Consider the following 19,213-nt stretch of genomic DNA (forward strand, 5'->3'; position numbering starts at 1 on the left):
ATACCATTTTTTTTATCTTTAAACTGAGGGAATTAGATTAAAAAAAAAAGTCATACATGCTCATAGTTGAAACAAACAATATACGAATTCAAATAATTTAAGAGAGACTATGCTTTCAAACTCTTGGATTGTGATTATTTTTCATGTACTCTTTGAAGTACAGAATGATTGTTAAGCCACTTTTTAATAAATTTGACATAACTTTTGTTTAAATGAGAACATTTTCAGAGACTTCTATCATACTTTCAATATTATTAGTTCGGCCGGGTACGGTGGTTCATGCCTATAATCGCAGCACTTTGGGAGGCCGAGGCAAGTGGATCACCTGAGGTCAGGAGTTCGAGAGCAGCCTGGCCAACATGGTGAAACCCCGTCTCTGCTAAAAATAAAAAAATTAGCCAAGCATGGTGGCAGGCACCAGCTTCTTGGGAGGCTGAGGCAGGAGAATCACTTGAACCCCAAAGGCAGAGGTTGCAGTGAGCTGAGATCGTAGCACTGCACTCCAGCACTCCAGCCTGGGTGACAGAATGAGACTCTGTCTCAAAAATACATACATACATACATATATATATATATTTAGCTCAGCTGCCCTCCCAACTTGAAATTTTCTATCAGCAAACATAGCCTTTGTTTTGATTACCAAGAAGAATTTCCCAAAATACTAAGAATGTAATGTGTTGGTATGAATGGCTGTTTTGTGTTGATGTATTATTTTCTATCTATAGCTCTTCTTTTCTTCCAATTTCATATATATATATAGGGTCTCACTCTGTCACTCAGGCTGGAGTGCAGGGGTGTGATCACAGCTCACTGCAGCCTCAACCTCCTGGCCTCAAGCGATCCTCCAGCCTCAGCCTCCCAAAGCAATGGAATTACAGATGTGAGCCACCATGCCCAGCCTTGGAACTCTTAAAACTGATGAGAAAAGGCAAGGTAAAAGGTCAGAGGTGAGTAGAAAGACAAAAATGGGCACATCGCTTTAAAAAGCAATCAAAGCACCACCGATTTAAAGCAGAATGGAAACAAGTCACACAGCATTCTAGGCCAAGAAAATCTTGTCTATGACCAAAAATCTTTCTTCCTGATGGGCAACTTGAAACTTAGGATACTTGCATAGTTAGCAGGCTGTCAAGTGATATGCTCACATTTGGGCTTTTTGAAGTTTGATCGCCCATAATTTATGCCTTTTCTTTTCAAGCAGCAATCAGGTCATGTTGTTCTCTCCAGGATAATAGAGTTAAGAACACTTAGGGCAAGTCTTTAGTTCACATTTCACCCTGCAAAACGGTGCCTCCTGAGTAACAACTTTATGCCACTCCATGAAGAAGATATCTTTCAGAAAATTCAGTTGTTCCCGGTGATTTTAAGTGGTACAGCACGAAATAGCTCATCAAATATAGACACTCATCTATGGCGTAAGCTGCACTTAGTCTGTGCAAGGCAGATGTTCCAAATCTGGATTCTGAGCATTTGTATTTTACCCCAGAAAGCTATCTGAATACAAGTGAGCCCACCACGCCCTAGCAATTGTGCAGAAAGTCACAGGGCAGTGGCTTACACGCTGTTCCTTAGAAGACATCTCAATCCCTTAGTAGAGGATCTATTTAAGTGCTTCGGTGCTCAGAAGATGTACAAGATTGCTGTTGTTTAAAAAAAAAATGTTTCTTCCCACCTTTAAGAGACACCCTAGAGGCCTATAATCAATAGAATGATCAGAATGGTAGAGCTATTTAATGCATACGTGGCAGAGATGCCTGGCAGACTACCACTGATTGGTGCTCCCTTTCTGTAGTACACACCTGTTGCTACAAGCAGCTGCACAGCCACACACTCCATTCCCAAACACCCACCGCACATCAATGCTACTTGCATTTTATTAGACAAAACTCCCAACATGTCCCTATGTCCCCAACATCTACAGGGCCAGTACCAGATGGCACAGTGAGAATGGGAGTGATGTGTGCTCCCTGCAGGCTGCATGCAGTATCAGCTTTCTCTTTATTAGTAGTCACTCTTGGAGCAGCAAGATGGTTGAAAATGGCTTCATCTTAAGATGGAAGGAACCAGTATCCCTGAATCAACATCGCGGGGAAAAGCCACCCAGGAGGGTTGGTTGCCTGATAAAGAAGGAATATTTTGCACTGTGTGAGAGAGAGTAAAATTTTGTGCTCAGACTTCCGAGTTTTGAGAGATTTTGTTAGAGAAGTGCGTCTACTCTAACCAAATGGTAGAAACTGAACAAATCAAATGTTACATTTTCTTGGGAGCCAGGACTCTTGGGGGAAATGAAAGAAAAGCATAAAAAAGAGAAGGCAAAACAACAGAAGCAGAAAAACCCAAGAAAAGGAAATGAGTTCATTTCCTGGGTCAGCACCTCTGAAGTATCTGCTCTTAGAAAAATCACTTCATTTATCTGAGGCAATGAGCAATAAGATGGACAGCTTGGATAGCCAGAGACATTTTTCTAAAACTATAAGCAAGAAAGATTACAAGTAATAAGTTTGCCATACTGAAAAATGAGCAAACTAGCAGTGATAAGAAGGCTATAAAGCATTTTTAATACAGTATAATATTTTATCTGGGAGATAATGTACTAGAAAGAATAGAGCTACAGAAAAGCAGAGAAATATTCAAGGGAAAAGGATGGGGCAGGAAAAAAACAGAAAAGTACAGACTCAAGAGAAAGAGTCAAAGAAGTTAAAATAGGTTTCAAAAAAGTGTTGGTTTATAGATTTAAAATTTTTTTGAAATCTAGGAATTAAAGTTTGTCAGGCCTCTGAGCGCAAGCTAAGCCATCATATCCCCTGTGACCAGCGCGTATACATCCAGATGGCCTGAAGCAACTGAAGAACTACAAAAGAAGTGAAAATAGCCAATTCCTGCCTTAACTGATGACATTCCACCATCATGATTTGTTCCTGCCCCACCCTAATTGACCTTGTGACATTCCTTCTCCTGGACAATTGAATCTCAGGAGCTCCCCACTGAGCACCTTGTGACCCCCACCCATGCCTACAAGAGAAAAACCCCCTTTATCTGTAATTTTCCACTACTTACCCAAATCCTGTAAAACTGCCCCACCCCTATCTCACTTTGCTGACTCCCTTTTTGGTCTTAGCCTGCCTCCACCCAGGTGATTAAAAAGCTTTATTGCTCACACAAAGCGTGTTTGGTGGTCTCTTCACATGGACACATGTAACAGAGATAGTATAAAAATGCTTTGAAAACCTAAGAAATACATTCATTCAATTATTTGTTTGTTCAACAAAACTTAATTGAGCAACTGCTGTGTGCTGAACCCTTGTGATTGGCACCAGGGGATAGACACGTGAACAAGACATTGTCCCATTCATTTTGGAGCTCAAAATCTGAAACACAGAATAAAGAATTATGGCACAAAAGACCTATCCCACTCATTCTCCTAATGGCAACTGCCTAATTTCCATTTATTCAAAAAATACAGTTAAGACTAGGGGAGAAAAAGGGCACTTTTCCCTCCCACTATAACTCCATCTTTCTAAATCCTATTTTAGCAATGTGAAAGGGACAGATAGGCTGAAGAAAGAGAAGATTCTAAGTTTTTAACAGACCATGACAAAAATAGGGCCAGATAATTATTTCTAAGAAAATGAAATTACTTTTTTATCGCCATACACTGAATGGCTTTCCCCATTGTGCTCCCTAAGTCTGTAATAGCACACACAGCCCCTGACCATAGGCAATACAACCAAAAAAATTAGTCTCCTGTGTGCAAAACAACACTTTTATAACAACAGGCAATTCATGCCTGCTCTCTCTAGACCTTTGCCAGAACAGAATACCAGTGCCGGCTAATTATATGAGCTAGCTGAAAATTGCATGTGTTTAATGGAAAGGCACCCCCCTAAAGAATTGCTGAGAAAAGGTCTTAGCACCCAAAACAAAACAACAGAGAAGGAGTGAGAGGGCAAAAATGGGGGTATGGGCACCCGGCATTCTCATTAGCATACCGCAGTTAACCACTTTTGTTGATTCACATCAAAGAGTTGTCAAATTCTCTGCCTTGAAAAAGATGCCTTCCATGATTAGAGAATTTTCTCCCTCTCTCACTCAAGTGTTTTGCAAAAACTCAGATATCTGTCACTCTCAAGTTGAGAACTTCTGTCACTTTGGAAAGCAAAAACAGGTAATGTCAGAGATCACTGAAGAGAGTCAAAGGCAAGTTTCACTCACTAATTTGCACATCTGTCAAGCAGTATAGCCAGCTTTCCACAGGGTCCGGTGGAGCAAAGACCAGTTTGCCCGTTCTACTTTTCCTGCATCATTTTGTCACACGTCTGATGTGCGAAGGGTGCCACAAGAAGTTTGGAACTCAAGTCCCTCAGGAAAACCTTCATAAAGATCCTTGTAACACCCACATACCCAACAAACAACAAACAAAACAACAGCTTCAACATCAAAACCGGCATGTAGTGCATCTCCAGTGCACGAACTACTTTAAGTCCACCCCCAAAATCAGTGACTTTATCTTGAAAGGGGAGAAGCATTTGCAAAAGTGTTCATTCCAACCAGTCTATAGAAACCTAGAGTCCTGGCAGGAATGATGGCCTGCTCCAATCAGGGAATTTAAGAAGGGCTTAAAGAAGGGACTTTTCCACCAGGCGCGATGGCTCACGCCTATAATCCCAACACTTTGGGAGGCCGAGGCGGGTGGGTCATGAGGTCAGGAGATCAAGACCATCCTGGCTAACACGATGAAACTCCATCTCTACTAAAAATACAAAAAATTATCCAGGCGTGGTAGCACGCACCTGTAGTCCCAGCTACTGGGGAGGCTGAGACAGGAGAATCGCTTGAACCCGGGAGGTGGAGGTTGCAGTGAGCTGAGATCGCGCTACTGCACTCTAGCCTGGGAGACAAGAGTGGGACTCCGTCTCAAAAAAAAAAAAAAAAAAAAAAAAAAAAAGGCCGGGCGCGGTGGCTCAAGCCTGTAATCCCAGCACTTTGGGAGGCCGAGACGGGCGGATCACGAGGTCAGGAGATCAAGACCATCCTGGCTAACCCGGTGAAACCCCGTCTCTAGTAAAAAATACAAAAAAAAAAACAGCCGGGAGAGGTGGCGAGCGTCTGTAGTCCCAGCTACTCCGGAGGCTGAGGCAGGAGAATGGCGTGAACCCGGGAGGCGGAGCTTGCAGTGAGCCGAGATCCGGCCACTGCCCTCCAGCCTGGGCGACAGAGCGAGACTCCGTCTCAACAAAAAAAAAAAAAAAAAAAAAAAAAAAAGAGAGAGAGAGAGAGAGAGTGAAGGGACTTTCCCCAAAGATCTAGGCAGGTTGTAGAGAAATACAGGGACAATAGTAGGGGACTATTAACAGCTTATCCCTAAGTTGAAGGGTCCAGTGGAGGGAATGGGAGAGAGGGAGAGAGAGAGAGAGGGAAAGTAGGAGTGAAAGTGAGAGAGAAAGAGTAAGAATGAGAAAAGGAGAGGGTGAGAGTCCTAATAATAACCTTAGCGTTTGTTCAGTGAGGCAGCCCTTCTTTCAGTCAAGGATGTAAGGAGTGTTGGGTCACACCTGTGAAAGGAAAATATCGGCCGGGCGCGGTGGCTCAAGCCTGTAATCCCAGCACTTTGGGAGGCCAAGACGGGCGGATCCCAAGGTCAGGAGATCAAGACCATCCTGGCTAACCCGGTGAAACCCCCGTCTCTACTAAAAAATACAAAAATCTAGCCGGGCGAGGTGGCGGGCGCCTGTAGTCCCAGCTACTCGGGAGTCTCGAGGCAGGAGAATGGCGTGAACCCGGGAGGCGGAGCTTGCAGTGAGCTGAGATCCGGCCACTGCACTCCAGCCTGGGCGACAGAGCGAAACTCCGCCTCAAAAAAAAAAAAAGAAAAGAAAAGAAAATATCTTGGGCCCCCAAAATCACTAAGGAAAACTCAAGCTGGGAACTGCTTAGGGCAAACCAGCCTCCCATTCTTTTCAAAGTTACCCTCTGCTCGCTAAGATAGGTGCGTATCCGATTGCCTCCATTGGAGAGGCTAATCAGAAACTCAAAAGAATGCAACCGTTTGTCTCTCACCTGTGACCTGGAAGTTCCCTCCCCACTAGGAGTCTTCCTGCCTTTGCTTCAAGTTGTCCCGCCTTTCCAGATGTACTTCTTACATATATTGATTGATGTCTCACGTCTCCCTAAAGTGTACAAAACCCAGCTATGCCCGACCATCTTGGGCACATGTCATCAGGATGTCCTGAGGCTGAGTAACAGGTGTGTTCTCAACTTTGGCAAAACAAAGACTTCCTAAATTAATTGAGACCTGTCTCTGATTTTCTGGGTTCACATTTTGGTAACCATGAAGGGATTCTGAGTGGAGATGACCCTGACCTCTCACAAATCTCCTTTTGGTGCCTGGTACCAGCATGAGCTAACTTTATAGCTCAAATCAATAGGACAATTTGCTGAGGTCTGAGAGCACCTTCCAGAGAATCCCTGATCTCCCAAAATCTGGTTGAGATCTAAAGTTTATTTTGCTGTACAACTCCTTTTTGGGGGACTTTACTTGCTTCCAACTGGAAGGCATGACGATGGAAGGCAGGTGCCTCCTTTATGGAGCTTGAGCTCCCTTCCAACAGGGAAGGTAAGTTTTGTTTCATTTGTTTCCTGCTTCTAGGATGGTAGAGAGCAGTCTACAGCTTGAGACCCATCACTAAGAAACTGGTTTGGGATTCTGTCTTGCAAATTACTTTAAACAACAAACGTTAGTATTTAACAACCAGCTGGTGTTAATTTCTGCTTACACGTACAGCACTCAGAAATCATATAATTTGTGTGATCGTTAGTTTTGCTTAATGGTTTTGTTGTTTGTTTCTGTCTTGGTCAAATCCGAAGAGGAACCCTAAATTACGGGGAACAAGGTCTCTGAAGTGGGAGGAAAATGGCCATCAAAAGGAAAAAAAAAGATTTTAAATTTTAACTACAAAAGGGGCTTTATTTACATAAGAAGGCCACCTTTTTGCCAGCCAGACCAAACTGAAAGAGCAATGGCTGTACTTCTGAAATAGCAGCATTTTGTCCTAGCTGAAATATGTAATAAAATTTAAAAAATATTTTTTAAAGGAGCTCCACGGTTAAAAGTCAGCTTAATGAAAAAGCTAACAGCCAAGATATGTGTGTGTATGTGTATGTGTGTATGTGTGTATGTGTACATGTTTGTATTTGAAAGGCCTTCCAGTTTTGGGATTTTTTTTTTGTCTGTTTTTCTCTCCTTTTTTTTTTTTTTTTGTCTGTTTTTTTCCTTTTTCTTCCCAGTTAACTGAGTTCTGTTTTCACCTGATTTTTTGACTAACATAGTTACTGCAACACAGGTTACTCTTGGATTTTTAAGGAAGAGTGTAGTTTACTTTTATGTTTAATTTGACTCAAATAAAAACTGTAAAAGTTTTTTTTTTTTCCTTTTTCTTCCCAGTTGACTGAGTTCTGTTTTCACCTGATTTTTTGACTAACATAGTTACTGCAACACAGGTTACTCTTGGATTTTTAAGGAAGAGTGTAGTTTAATTTTATGTTTAATTTGACTCAAATAAAAATGAAAGTGTCTCCCTCTAGTACCACCAGAATTTTTCTCTCTGTACCTTATGATGCAAATTTTGCTATTTGATTTTCACCTAAGTTGCTTCCTTTAATGTGCAAACTTAAGGCTATTTAGCTGACAACTACCTAGGGTTGTAAAACAGATTATCAAGAATCTGAAAGTCTATAATATGAAAAAAGGGGGGGTTATAAATCTATAAAATGTACTTCCATCGGCATGCCTAATACGTCTTTATATGTATTTAGGTGCCGTGTGCACAATGTTTCACTACTAAAAATATATAAAAGGGCTCTAATTAATTGGCTTTAAAAAAAAGTACTTAAATCAGATACCAAAAAAGACTAGTCACATGCTTTTAAAGGTTATATAACTTAAGTAAAATCTTTAATAAATAAGCTGGCTTTAAAATTATTGGTAAAGGGCCGGGCGTGGTGGCTCACGCCTGTAATCCCAGCACTTTGGGAGGCCGAGGCAGGCAGATCACGAGGTCAGGGGATCGAGACCATCCAGGCTAACATGGTGAAACCCTGTCTCTAGTAAAAATACAAAAAATTAGCCGGGTGTGGTGCGGGCACCTGTAGTCCCAGCTGCTTGGGAAGCTGAGGCAGGAGAATGGCATGAACCTGAGAGGCGAAGCTTGCAGTGAGCCGAGATGGCGCCACTGCACTCCAGCCTGGGCAACAGAGCAATAGTCCGTCTCAAAAAAAAAAAATTATCGGTAAAGTAATATTATAAGTGTCTTAAGAATTGCCAGCATACATTTTTGTTTGCATTTATTAATCAAGCAATTTCATACTTATCCTTGCCAAATACTGTAAGGTGTCAAAACTTGGCATGGGTTACAAAACTATAAACCCAGCCCAAAACAGAATGATCTTTGCTTGTGTAATTTTTAATAAGTAAGACATTGATATGGGTTTAAGGAAAATAGCTGCATCTCAAATTTAGTAAGATTATCATAACTTCTAAACCTGTGGCTTTAGGCAGTCTAGTCCACAGACAATAAGGAGGTTTGTTTTGGGAAAGAACGGTTACCGTCTTTGTTTCAAAGCTAAACTATAAACTAAGTTTCTCCCAAAGTTAGCTTGGCCTGTGTTCAGGAATGAACAAGGACAGCTTGGAGGTCAAGAGCAAGATGGAGTCAAGTCAAAAGTTTTTCACTGTCTCAGTTATAATTTTGCCATGGTGGTTTCATAACTTTAAATAATGACTATCACATTTTTCATAAACTAGGTAAACTATTAAAATAAATAATTAGGTAAATGTAATGGGATAAATACTTGTAGACAAACTGGTCATAATTTAGAATATAAAGTTGTATTACATTAAATAATAGATATCTCATTATTTGGGAATTTTCCAATAAGAGAAGTTTCAGTGATACAATTTTTTTTTAATAAAGGTCATTACATCCATGTATCTTCTTGTAGGTGCTTTTTTGTTTTTTTGTTTGTTTGTTTGTTATTTTTTTGAGAGAGTCTTGCTCTTATCCCCAGGCTGGAGTGCAATGGTACAATTTCGGCTCACTGTAACTTCCTTCTCCCAGGTTCAAGCAGTTCTCCTGCCTCAGCCTCCCAAGTAGCTGGGACTACAGGTCTCTGCCACCGTTTCTGGCTAATTTTTGTATTTTTAGTAGGGACAGGGTTTCACCATGTTGGCCAGGCTGGTCTTAAACTCCTGACCTCAGGTGATCCACCTGACTCAGCCTCCCAAAGTGCTGGGATTACAGGTGTGAGCCACTGCACCCGGCCTCTATATATGCTTTTAAAGTCCTTGTAACATTGACCTTACAGGGCTTAAACTTCTAGGTTTAAAAAGGACATCAAGTCCTGCTAAATCTTAAACACTGATGGCAATTAAAGCCTCATCTTCAGGCCCCATAGAAGATGCCAATCAAAATAAACTGCATGCCTGAGATACAGGGCAAGAAATTAAAGCTATTCAATGCCTCAAGGCTCAGGGACTACTGTGAAAGAGGTGGGCGCATAAGATTGTAAGGGCCGATTTTGAAAGTTAAAATAAGTTCAGTTTCTCTATAAATTAATCATTAGTGTCAAAGGCACACTGATGCAAAACTAGTATATGGATCCCTGTGTCAGATTAAGAAGGTTTTCTAGAAGCATAACCAACACCTTAATAAAGGTTATAAAGGTTATAAAAGGCTTATGGAAGTTATATTTTATAATCAAGATTAAATTTTATAGATTGTTTACAAAATTTTGCAGAACAAATGTAATTGGCTTCATGCTGTTTTTATTAGGGCTTGTTTAGAAAATTAAGTCTCTTTTCACAGAGAATGAAGGTTTTCACTTTCTTTTTTAAAAAATACTTGAATTATCACTTTGGTTAAATAAATGACTTTACAATGACCTGTAATCCTATTTTGTAATATCAAGTGTTTTAAACCTTTGATATTTGACAAACTTTCTAAAATCAAATTATAAATTATGTCTTTTTCTAATCTAGTTAATCCTTTAAGACATTAGGTTCCTAAAGACCAAAAAATGACATAATTTGGCTTATTTAGTATAAAAATTATACAGGAAGCATTGTCAAATATAAAGTGGTATTTAGTTTTCTTTGGGCTGTATTTGTATAAATATATTATTAATATGTGTTCCAAAATTATGGGAAACTCCTATAATTCTGATATAACTTAGCGTTCATTATCAGTAATAATCATAATTGTTATAATCATTGTGTGCCACAGAGGTAACAAATTTTCTCATCAATTGTGTCTTTTGACTATGACTGCCTTAAAACTTCTTTTTCATCCACGGACAATTGTTGTCTTGTTGTGTTCCTCTTTAGAGGGTGGTTTTATAATCAGCTATAAAACTTCAACAGGTGATTTTAAATGCAGATTTCTAATAACTTTGTAGATTGTGATATCAGAATGTAGGAAAAACTTTCAGAACTCGTGGAGAGCTAAAATATTCATGAGTATAAAGCAGAACACAGGAATTAACTGCATAGACTGAAACAATCTTTTTGACTTTTTGTTTAAAAGTGTTTACTGATCCTTTGTTTTTTCAGACCCTTAAAACATTTCTTTTGAGCTACTGACAGCTTTTAACAATTTAGTATACTCCCATGAACAAAATTTGGAGCATATTTGTTTCTCTCTAACTGATTTCTCTGGAATTTGGAAACCATTTGTGAATATTCTTAACTTATGGCAATACAGCTATTTGCATAAGTGCAATAGGAATCTGTTTTCATTTGTAACAGGGCACATTGGAGAAATCGGTTATTTTACCAAGGCTTTGCTTGGAATGCTGTGCTTTGGAGTCAAATTGACTTATGGAGCCAATAAAGCCCTTGGGAAAACTGGCCTCAAATTTTGTGTACACAGTCCCTGTACAGGGTTTCTGACCTGTGGTAAAAACAGAATGCCACTTTCTGACAGGCACAGAACTCCCAGGTTAAACTTGGAACCTCAAGAGGAGAGAAAGTCATAAGTATTTGATGGCACAAATCCATGGCTGGGCTTGGCTTTTAAAAAGTCTTATCTGAGTTTCCTTCTATGGAACAAAGTTCCATCAAAGCCAATTTAAAAACCTATGTAAAAATAGTTATTCCTGCTGCACTATATACAAATAATTAGGCCAAGTCTAATAAGCAAACCAGTGCTACCATCATTTGCCTTTAGTAAAATGGGAAACTGGAGAGAGAAAAAAAATATTTCAAAACGATAATATACCTGTTAGATTCTAGTCATGCCTAATTTTTTTTTCCATTTTTATTATTTTCTACAGTTTGGACCAAATTCTAATTTTTCTTGGCTACAAGTCTTCAAAATAATGTTTTCAATTTTTTTCTTTTTTTTTTTTTCCATTTTTCCTAATTTGGAATCACTAACATCTAAGCTGTGCTTTCTTCAAACCATGAGAACTGAAGCCAGACAATTTAAACTTCAGAAGAAAATAACAGCAACCAATTTACATACATGAGCCACTTCCGCATCTACCTACTAATGTATGGACTTCAGAGTAATGTGGCCTATATCGATTTTTCCAGGATTGTTCTTTTGTTTGTTGTTTTTCCCCCTTTCTCCCCCTAATTTTCTTTTCACAGGACAGGAGACTTCACAACCTGCTGAAAGGAACTTTCGGGACCTACCCATCTAGGAACAAACCATTCTAGCCATGAAAGATGGCAGATGAAACCTGAAACCAGAGCCTTTTTTTTTTTTTTTTTTTTTTTTTTTTGTAAAATCCTTTATCCAAAAGATTTTTAAAAAGAAAAAGGTGAAATGTGAAAGGAAAATATCTTGGGCCCCCAAAATCACTTAGGAAAACTCAAGTTGGAAACTGCTTAGGGCAAACCTGCCTCCCATTCTATTCCAAGTTATCCCTCCCCTCACTAAGATAGATGCATATCTGATGGCTTTCTTTGGAAAGACTCATCAGAAACTCAAAAGAATGCTACCATTTGTGTCTCACCTATTTGTGCCCTGGAAGTTCCCCCTACACTTCAGTCTTCCTGCCTTTACTTCAAGTTGTCACCCCCTTTCCAGATCAAACCAACTTACTTCTTACATATAATGATTGATATTGTCACGCACCTCCCTGTGAAGAGACCACCAAACCGGCTTTGTGTGAGCAATAAAGCTTTTTAATCACCTGGGTGCAGGCGGAGTGAGTCTTGAGTTGGAAAAAGGAGGGAGATCGGGGTGGGGCAGTTTTATAGGATTTGGGTAGGTGGTAGAAAATTACAGTTAAAGGGGGTTGTTCTCTTGCAGGCAGGGGCGGGGGTCACAAGGTGCTCGGTGAAGAGTTCCGGAGACTTATTGTCCAGCAGAAGGAATGTCACAAGGTAATGTCATCAGGAACTGGCATTTTCACTTCTTTTTGTGGTTCTTCAGTTGCCTCAGACTATATGATGTATAAGTGCAGGCTTGGGCTCAGAGGCCTGACAGAGCTCTCATGTCTCCCTAACATGTATAAAACCAGGCTGTGCCCCAACTACTTTGGGCACATGTTGTCAGGACTTCCTGAGACTGTGTCATGGGCGCATCCTCAATCTTGGCAAAACAAACTTTCTAAATTAACTGAGACCTGTCTCAGATTTTCTGGGTTCATGTGCCTGTAAACACAACACTTTGGGAGACCAAGACAGGAGGATCACGTGCACCCAGGAGTTTGAGACCAACCTGGGCAATGCGGAAAGACCCCGTCTCTACAAAAAATAAAAATTAGCCAGCCATGGTGCCACGCACCTGTGTTCCTGGCTATTCAGGAAGCTCAGGCAGGAGGATCGCTTGAGTATAGGAGGTCAAGGCTGCAGTGAGCTGTGTTCGTGCCACTGCAGTCCAGCCTGGGCGACGGAGTGAGACTCACACACACACACACACACACACACACACAAAGGCCGGGCACGGTGGCTCACACCTGTAATCCCAGCACTCTGAGAGGCTGAGTCGGGCAGATCCCTGGCCAATATGGTGAAACCCTGCCTCTACTAATATCACAAAAATTAGCCAGGCATGGTGGCGCGTGCCTGTAGTCCCAGCTACTGGTCAGACTGAGGCAGGAGAATTGCTTGAACCCAGGAGGCCGAGGTTGCAGTGAGTCAGTGTCATGCCACTGCACTCCAGCCTGGGTGACAGAGTGAGACTCTGTCTCTAAGAAAAGAGAAAAGCATGTAGTTAACCTGCTATGACACCAAAAACAGTTTCTTCTCCTTCCTCCTGCAAGGCTCTTGTATCGGTTTGAATCCGGAGAGCGGGCTAACACAAGGCAGTGTGAAGCAACAAGCTGTTTTAATGAGAGCCTGAGTGCAGACGGGCTGAGGCCTAAAACGGCATCAGCCCCAAATGAGGACAGGGCAGGGGTTTTATAGTCTCCTATAAACAGGAAGTGTCTCAGACTGACCTAACCGCTACGTAGTACCTGGGCCGCCTCTCTCTTGGTCTTCAGGCCACCTCTCTTCCTGCTTCTGCTGTCTTGCTGACGCACGCTGATGACGTAAGTGGCTTTGCGCCTTGGGACTGGGTATGAGTAGGGAGGAGTTATTCATCCCCCCGCCAGCTTCAAGGTTCTGGGGAAAGTCTTTCGCCTCCCTTTTTCTGATCTCTTTCCATGCTCCTCCTTGGTCAAATCCAAAGAAAAACTGGATGGCAAAAGAGTCCAGAACCTATTGGTGAGTTCCATGTAAGTCAGCCTTCTTGGGAAAAGCCAGGCAGAGATGAAACTGGGGATGAAAAGCTGTGAGGGTGAAAGTGGATTGACTGGGGCCAGTGGAAGACATAGAGCACCGTGCATTCCCTTCGTAAGCTTAAGGCCCGCTAGTTGGAATTTAAGGAAAAGAAAACAAATTTTTTTTTTTGAGACGGAGTTTCCCTCTTGTTGCCCAAGCTGGAGTGCAATTGCGTGATCTTTGCTCACTGCAGCCTCTGCCTCCCGGGTTGAAGCGATTCTCCTGCCTCAGCCTCCCGAGAAGCTGGGACTACAGGCTGCGTCATCACGCCCGGCTAATTTTGTATTTTAGTAGAGGCGGGGTTTCTCCATGTTGGTCAGGGGAGTTCGGAGTTTCTCGAACTCCCCACCTCAGGTGATCCATCCGCCTCAGCCTCCCAAAGTGTTAGGATTACAGGTATGAGCCACTGCGCCCGGCCCAGAAAACAAGGATTTTAATAGAGCTATCATTTTATGAGAAACGGAGCTAACATATAGGATTGGACTGCTGTCAAATCGATTAACTCAAATCAGAGATCTTAGCCAATATCAGGCTTTCCTAATAATTTCAAGGATCTGCAGAGAAATGAGGGGAAATGGGGATAGAGGGGAAGTGAAAAAGTTAAGAGATTTCTGCTGAACACTAGGAGAGAGATGGCAACTCCTTTTACTTATCAGGATAGAATAGACTATGACATGATAATAACGCCAAGCTGTCAATTGCTTTACAAAACAAAGGTTTGTTTCTTGTCCATGAAATGCCCACTGTATATCTGGAGGGCTGTCTAGGACAGCTGTGCTGCATATAGTTTAAGGCTTGTAATGGTTCATTTTCTGTGTTAACTTGACTGGGCTCAGGCATGCCCAGATAGCTGGTAAAACATAATTTCTAGTTGCGTCAACAGGCTCAGACACAGCAGAGACAGGCATGGGACATCAAGGGTGGACACCCCAGTCCTGTCTTCCCACATTGCACATGGCCCAGGATAGTAGGTGAGGTTTCTAGGTGAAGTCCGTGGGCTTCCTCACATAGCAGGAAGCTTTAAATTGTTAAACGGTTTCTCTTTTAGACCCAGAGAGTTCCACAGCCTTTGAGCCATGCTCCAGGGAGTCCTGCCTCCTGGATCCTGGATCCCATTAACTTTAAGCAGGACCTCAGCCAGAGATCAGCCTGCTAGGGACACTCAATGGATGTGTCTCTTCCTTTCAGCAAATATCATTGTCTATTTACCCAGAGGCTCAGTGGAGAAACAGGTTAAACCAGTTTACCTACTTTGGTTTCTTTATCCCCAGGTCAACCTCCAACACCCCCAGGTAAGGGAAGGAATGGATTAGAGGCAGCCGCTTTACTCCTTCCTCCCATAAACTCTATTTCTAACATTTAAAAGAAGAGGTGTGTGTGAGACTGAGAGAAAGAGAATCATTATTATTATGATATAGAGATGAGAAAGATTCCTTAATTATGATATAGGAAGAGAAAGTGAAAAACATGAAGGCAGGAAGACCACTCACTGGGTCTTCCTTGTACAGGACTGGCATGTGGAAATCAGCAATACCTCTTACTGAAACCATCTTTGGAAATGATAACTGAGGAAATTATGACATGAAAGAAATCAGACCTAACTGACTCCATCTTGCTTCTAATCTTTAAGCTGTCCTTGTTTATTCCTGGGCGTAGGCTGAACTAACATTGGGAAGGAATTCAGTTCGTGGTTTGACTCTGAAACAAAATTGATAATTGCCCTTTCCTGAAAGAACCCCCTTCTGCCAGGGGGCCAGTCTGCCTTTGCTGGACTAACAAATTAGCTACAAGATTAGAAATTACAGTTTAGGGGTCATATGGCCTCTGGCTCCAAGAGTCTGAACCTCCCCATATTACTCCTGGGGATACCATCACTATTGTAAAGCCTAACATCAGTACTTGAGATATTTTTTAGACCCTACACTGGATGGATCAGCTGACACCCCCAGATGACTAATCTGGCTCAGCCAGTTCTGCCATCCCACCCAGGAACAGAAGATGGCAAGAAAAACTCACTTCAACTCCCTATGATTCCATCTCCAACCTGACCATCAGCACTCCCCACTTCCCAAGCGCCTACCCTCCAAATTATCTCTAAAAACTCTGATCCCCTAACAAACGCTCAGGGAGACGGATTTGAATAATAAAACCCCGGTCTGCCACACAGTGAGCTCTGCGTGAATTACCCTTTCTCCATTGCAATTCCCCTGTCTTGATAAATCAGGTCTGTCTAGGCAGTGGGCAAGGTAAACCCACTGGGCATTTACATTATCCTGAACCATCTTCAAATGTCAGGCAAGCATAAAGCAAGATGAAACTTGGATTACTTCCTTTCAGGGAGGTTACAGGCATAACCTCGTGTCCCTGCCCAACACACACACATCCTTTGTCCAGCACCATCGGACTGGGCACCTTCCAGGAACAATCAACACAGTGCTTCTCACATCAGAGTCTCAGGCCACCAGTGCCTCTTCCATGTAGATGAGGCATGGAGCACTTGGATTTCCTTTTTTTGAAGGAGATGATATAGCAAACCTTCTAAAATCCAGGATTGTAAGCAGCGCTGGGGAAGCTGAGGGGGTGTCACAGCTGAGACTGGGGGTAAATCGTTTACCTGCTGAAACTGTAAGCACAGTTTTGTACCAGTGTGTAATTCTCTAGGATAGCGTTCAGAATACATATCAGGTTCTCAGAAAGGATTGAGCGCCTATAAAAGTTTAGCCAGTAAAACTACATGGTGTTTTGAGGGCTTTTTTGGTTGATTTTAGAGACAGGGTCTTGGTCTGTCACCCAGGTTGGACGTAGTGGTGCTATCATTGCTCACCGCAGCCTTGAACTCCTGGGCTCAGGCAGTTCTCCTTCCTCAACCTCCTGAATAGCTGAAACTACAGACCCGAGCCACCACACTCAGCTAATTTTAAAAATTAGTTTCAGAGTCAGGGTCTTGCTCTGTCCCCTGGGCTGGAATGTAGTGGTGCCATCATAGCTCACTGCAATCTTGAACTCCTGGGTTCAAACCATCCTCCTGCCTCAGCCTCTTGAGTAGCTGGGATTACAGGCACATGCCACCCAATTTTAATTATTTTTTGTAGAGATGGGGGTCTTGCTATGTTGCTAAGCCTGGTCTCAAACTCCTGGCCTCAAGCAATCCTCTAGCCTCTGCCTCCCCAAGCACTGGGATTACAGCCATAAGCCACCGCACCTGACTCCTACATGGTATTTTTAACAAATGCAGATCCAGGGACAGAGAAGTTGAGTTCCACTGCCAGGGTCTGACCCTGGTGCACACTGTTTGGCCCCTGGTCCATCCTGCTCATTAACAGGACCTTCAGAGCCCAATGGTAAGCCTGAGAGTGAACAGTCTTATATTCCAAATGACTTCAGAGACACTGTCAAACATTCTGAATATAAAACCCTTATTGTAAAAGGAAATTAAATGTGAAGAGTAGCACTTACCCTTTCGTTTTGTTAGAGAAAGACTCAATGCCATATTGCAGATTTTTGCATTTCTCCGTCAGTTGGAGCGACTTCTCATTCAGATATGTGCTGTTTCATGAAAGAGATTTTTAAAAAGATTGATTTAAAATGAGAGCTTATAAGATATTGTTAACAAAAATCAGATTTGCTTGATAAAGTGTGTCCAAATGAAGTCTGATTTTTACTCCTTTATTGGATTTCTCCATGGAAAAGGAAATTAATATTTTCACCTCTGATGGGTCTAAATGAAAAAAAGAAAACAACAACAAAAAAAACACAACAAAACTTATGCTCTAAAGTCAAACATAAAAGAACTCCATTTTGAGGACTTTTTTTTTTTTGAGATGGAGTTTTGCTCTTGTTGCCCAGGCTGGCATGCAATGGCACGATCTCAGCTTACCGCAACCTCCGCCTCCCTGCTTTCAGCGATTCTCCTGCGTCAGCCTCCCCAGTAGCTGGGATTACAGGCACTTGCCACCACGCCCCACTAATTTTGTATTTTTAGTAGAGATGGAGTTTCTCTGTGTTGGTCAGGCTGGTCTCGAACTCTCGACCTTAGGTGATCCACCAGCATTGGCCTCCCAAAGTGCTGCTATTACAGGCATGAGCCCCATTGTCCCCCCTTCTTTGAGGACTTTATACTGGCAGGTTTTCATATTCTGAGGTTAGTATTTACAATGAACAAGTTATTTAATAGTTTTAATCACTGCATTTATTTTACTTTATTTTTGAGACGGAATCTCGCTCTGTCCCCTAGGCTGGAGTGCAGTGGCGCATCTCAGCTCACTGCCAGCTCCACCTCCCAGGTTCACACCATTCTCCTGCCTCAGCTTCCCGAGTAAGGGACTACAGGCGCCCGCCACCACATCCAGCTAATTTTTTGTATTTTTTTTAGTAGAAACGGGGTTTCACCATGTTAGCCAGGATGGTCTTGATAATCCTGATCTCGTGATCCACCTGTCTCGGCCTCCCAAAGTGCTGGGATTACAGGCATGAGCCACCATGCCCAGCCGCGTTTATTTTTTTATTTTTTTATTTTTATTTTTTTTGAGATGGAGTCTTGCTCTGTCGCCCAGGATCTCGGCTCACTGCAAGCTCCGCCTCTCGGGTTCACGCCATTCTCCTGCCTCAGCCTCCGGAGTAGCTGGGACTACAGGCGCCCGCCACCTCACCCGGCTAGTTTTTTGTATTTTTCTTAGTAGAGACGGGGTTTCACCGTGTTCGCCAGGATGGTCTCGATCTCCTGACCTCGTGATCCGCCCGTCTCGGCCTCCCAAAGTGCTGGGATTACAGGCTTGAGCCACCGCGCCCGGCCCGTGTTTATTTTTAAAAGATGTTTTCTTTGGTAGAAAACATGCAGACATAGGAGATCATTAACTCTCTCCACAATGAACACAAATCTGGCCTTTCATTATTCTGATGGCTGCAATATACTGGCCTGGTGCTATTTGTTTTATAAACTTTGAAAACTGGAGGTGGGAAAAAAAAAATCCAAAGTCAGGTTAAGGACATGGGTTACAAAGTTAGCTTGCCTAATGAGCCTCATGGACATAGGCATGTTATTTAACCCACTCCAGGCATAGACTTCCATATTTCTAAATCAAGGATAATTGTGCTTACCTCATAGTGTTATTGCCATGATATATATATATGCTAAGAAAACAATGTAAACCACTTGTAACATGCATCACATATAGTAAGTGCTCAACAAAAATCAACTATCTCTTTCCTTAGACTTAAAAAGTACATATGCGGCCAGGTGCGGTGGCTCACGCCTGTAATCCTAGCACTTTGGGAGGCCAAGGCAGGCAGATAATGAGGTGAAGAGATCGAGACCATCCTGGCTAACACAGTGAAACCCTGTCTCTACTAAAAATACAAAAAAAATTAGCCGGGCATGGTGGCGGGCCCCTGTAGTCCCAGCTACTCGGGAGGCTGAGGCAGGAGAATGGTGTGAAGCCAGGAGGT

This window comes from Chlorocebus sabaeus, chromosome 9 (genome assembly GCF_047675955.1).
Source record: "Chlorocebus sabaeus isolate Y175 chromosome 9, mChlSab1.0.hap1, whole genome shotgun sequence".
Classification (NCBI taxonomy): Eukaryota; Metazoa; Chordata; class Mammalia; order Primates; family Cercopithecidae; genus Chlorocebus; species Chlorocebus sabaeus.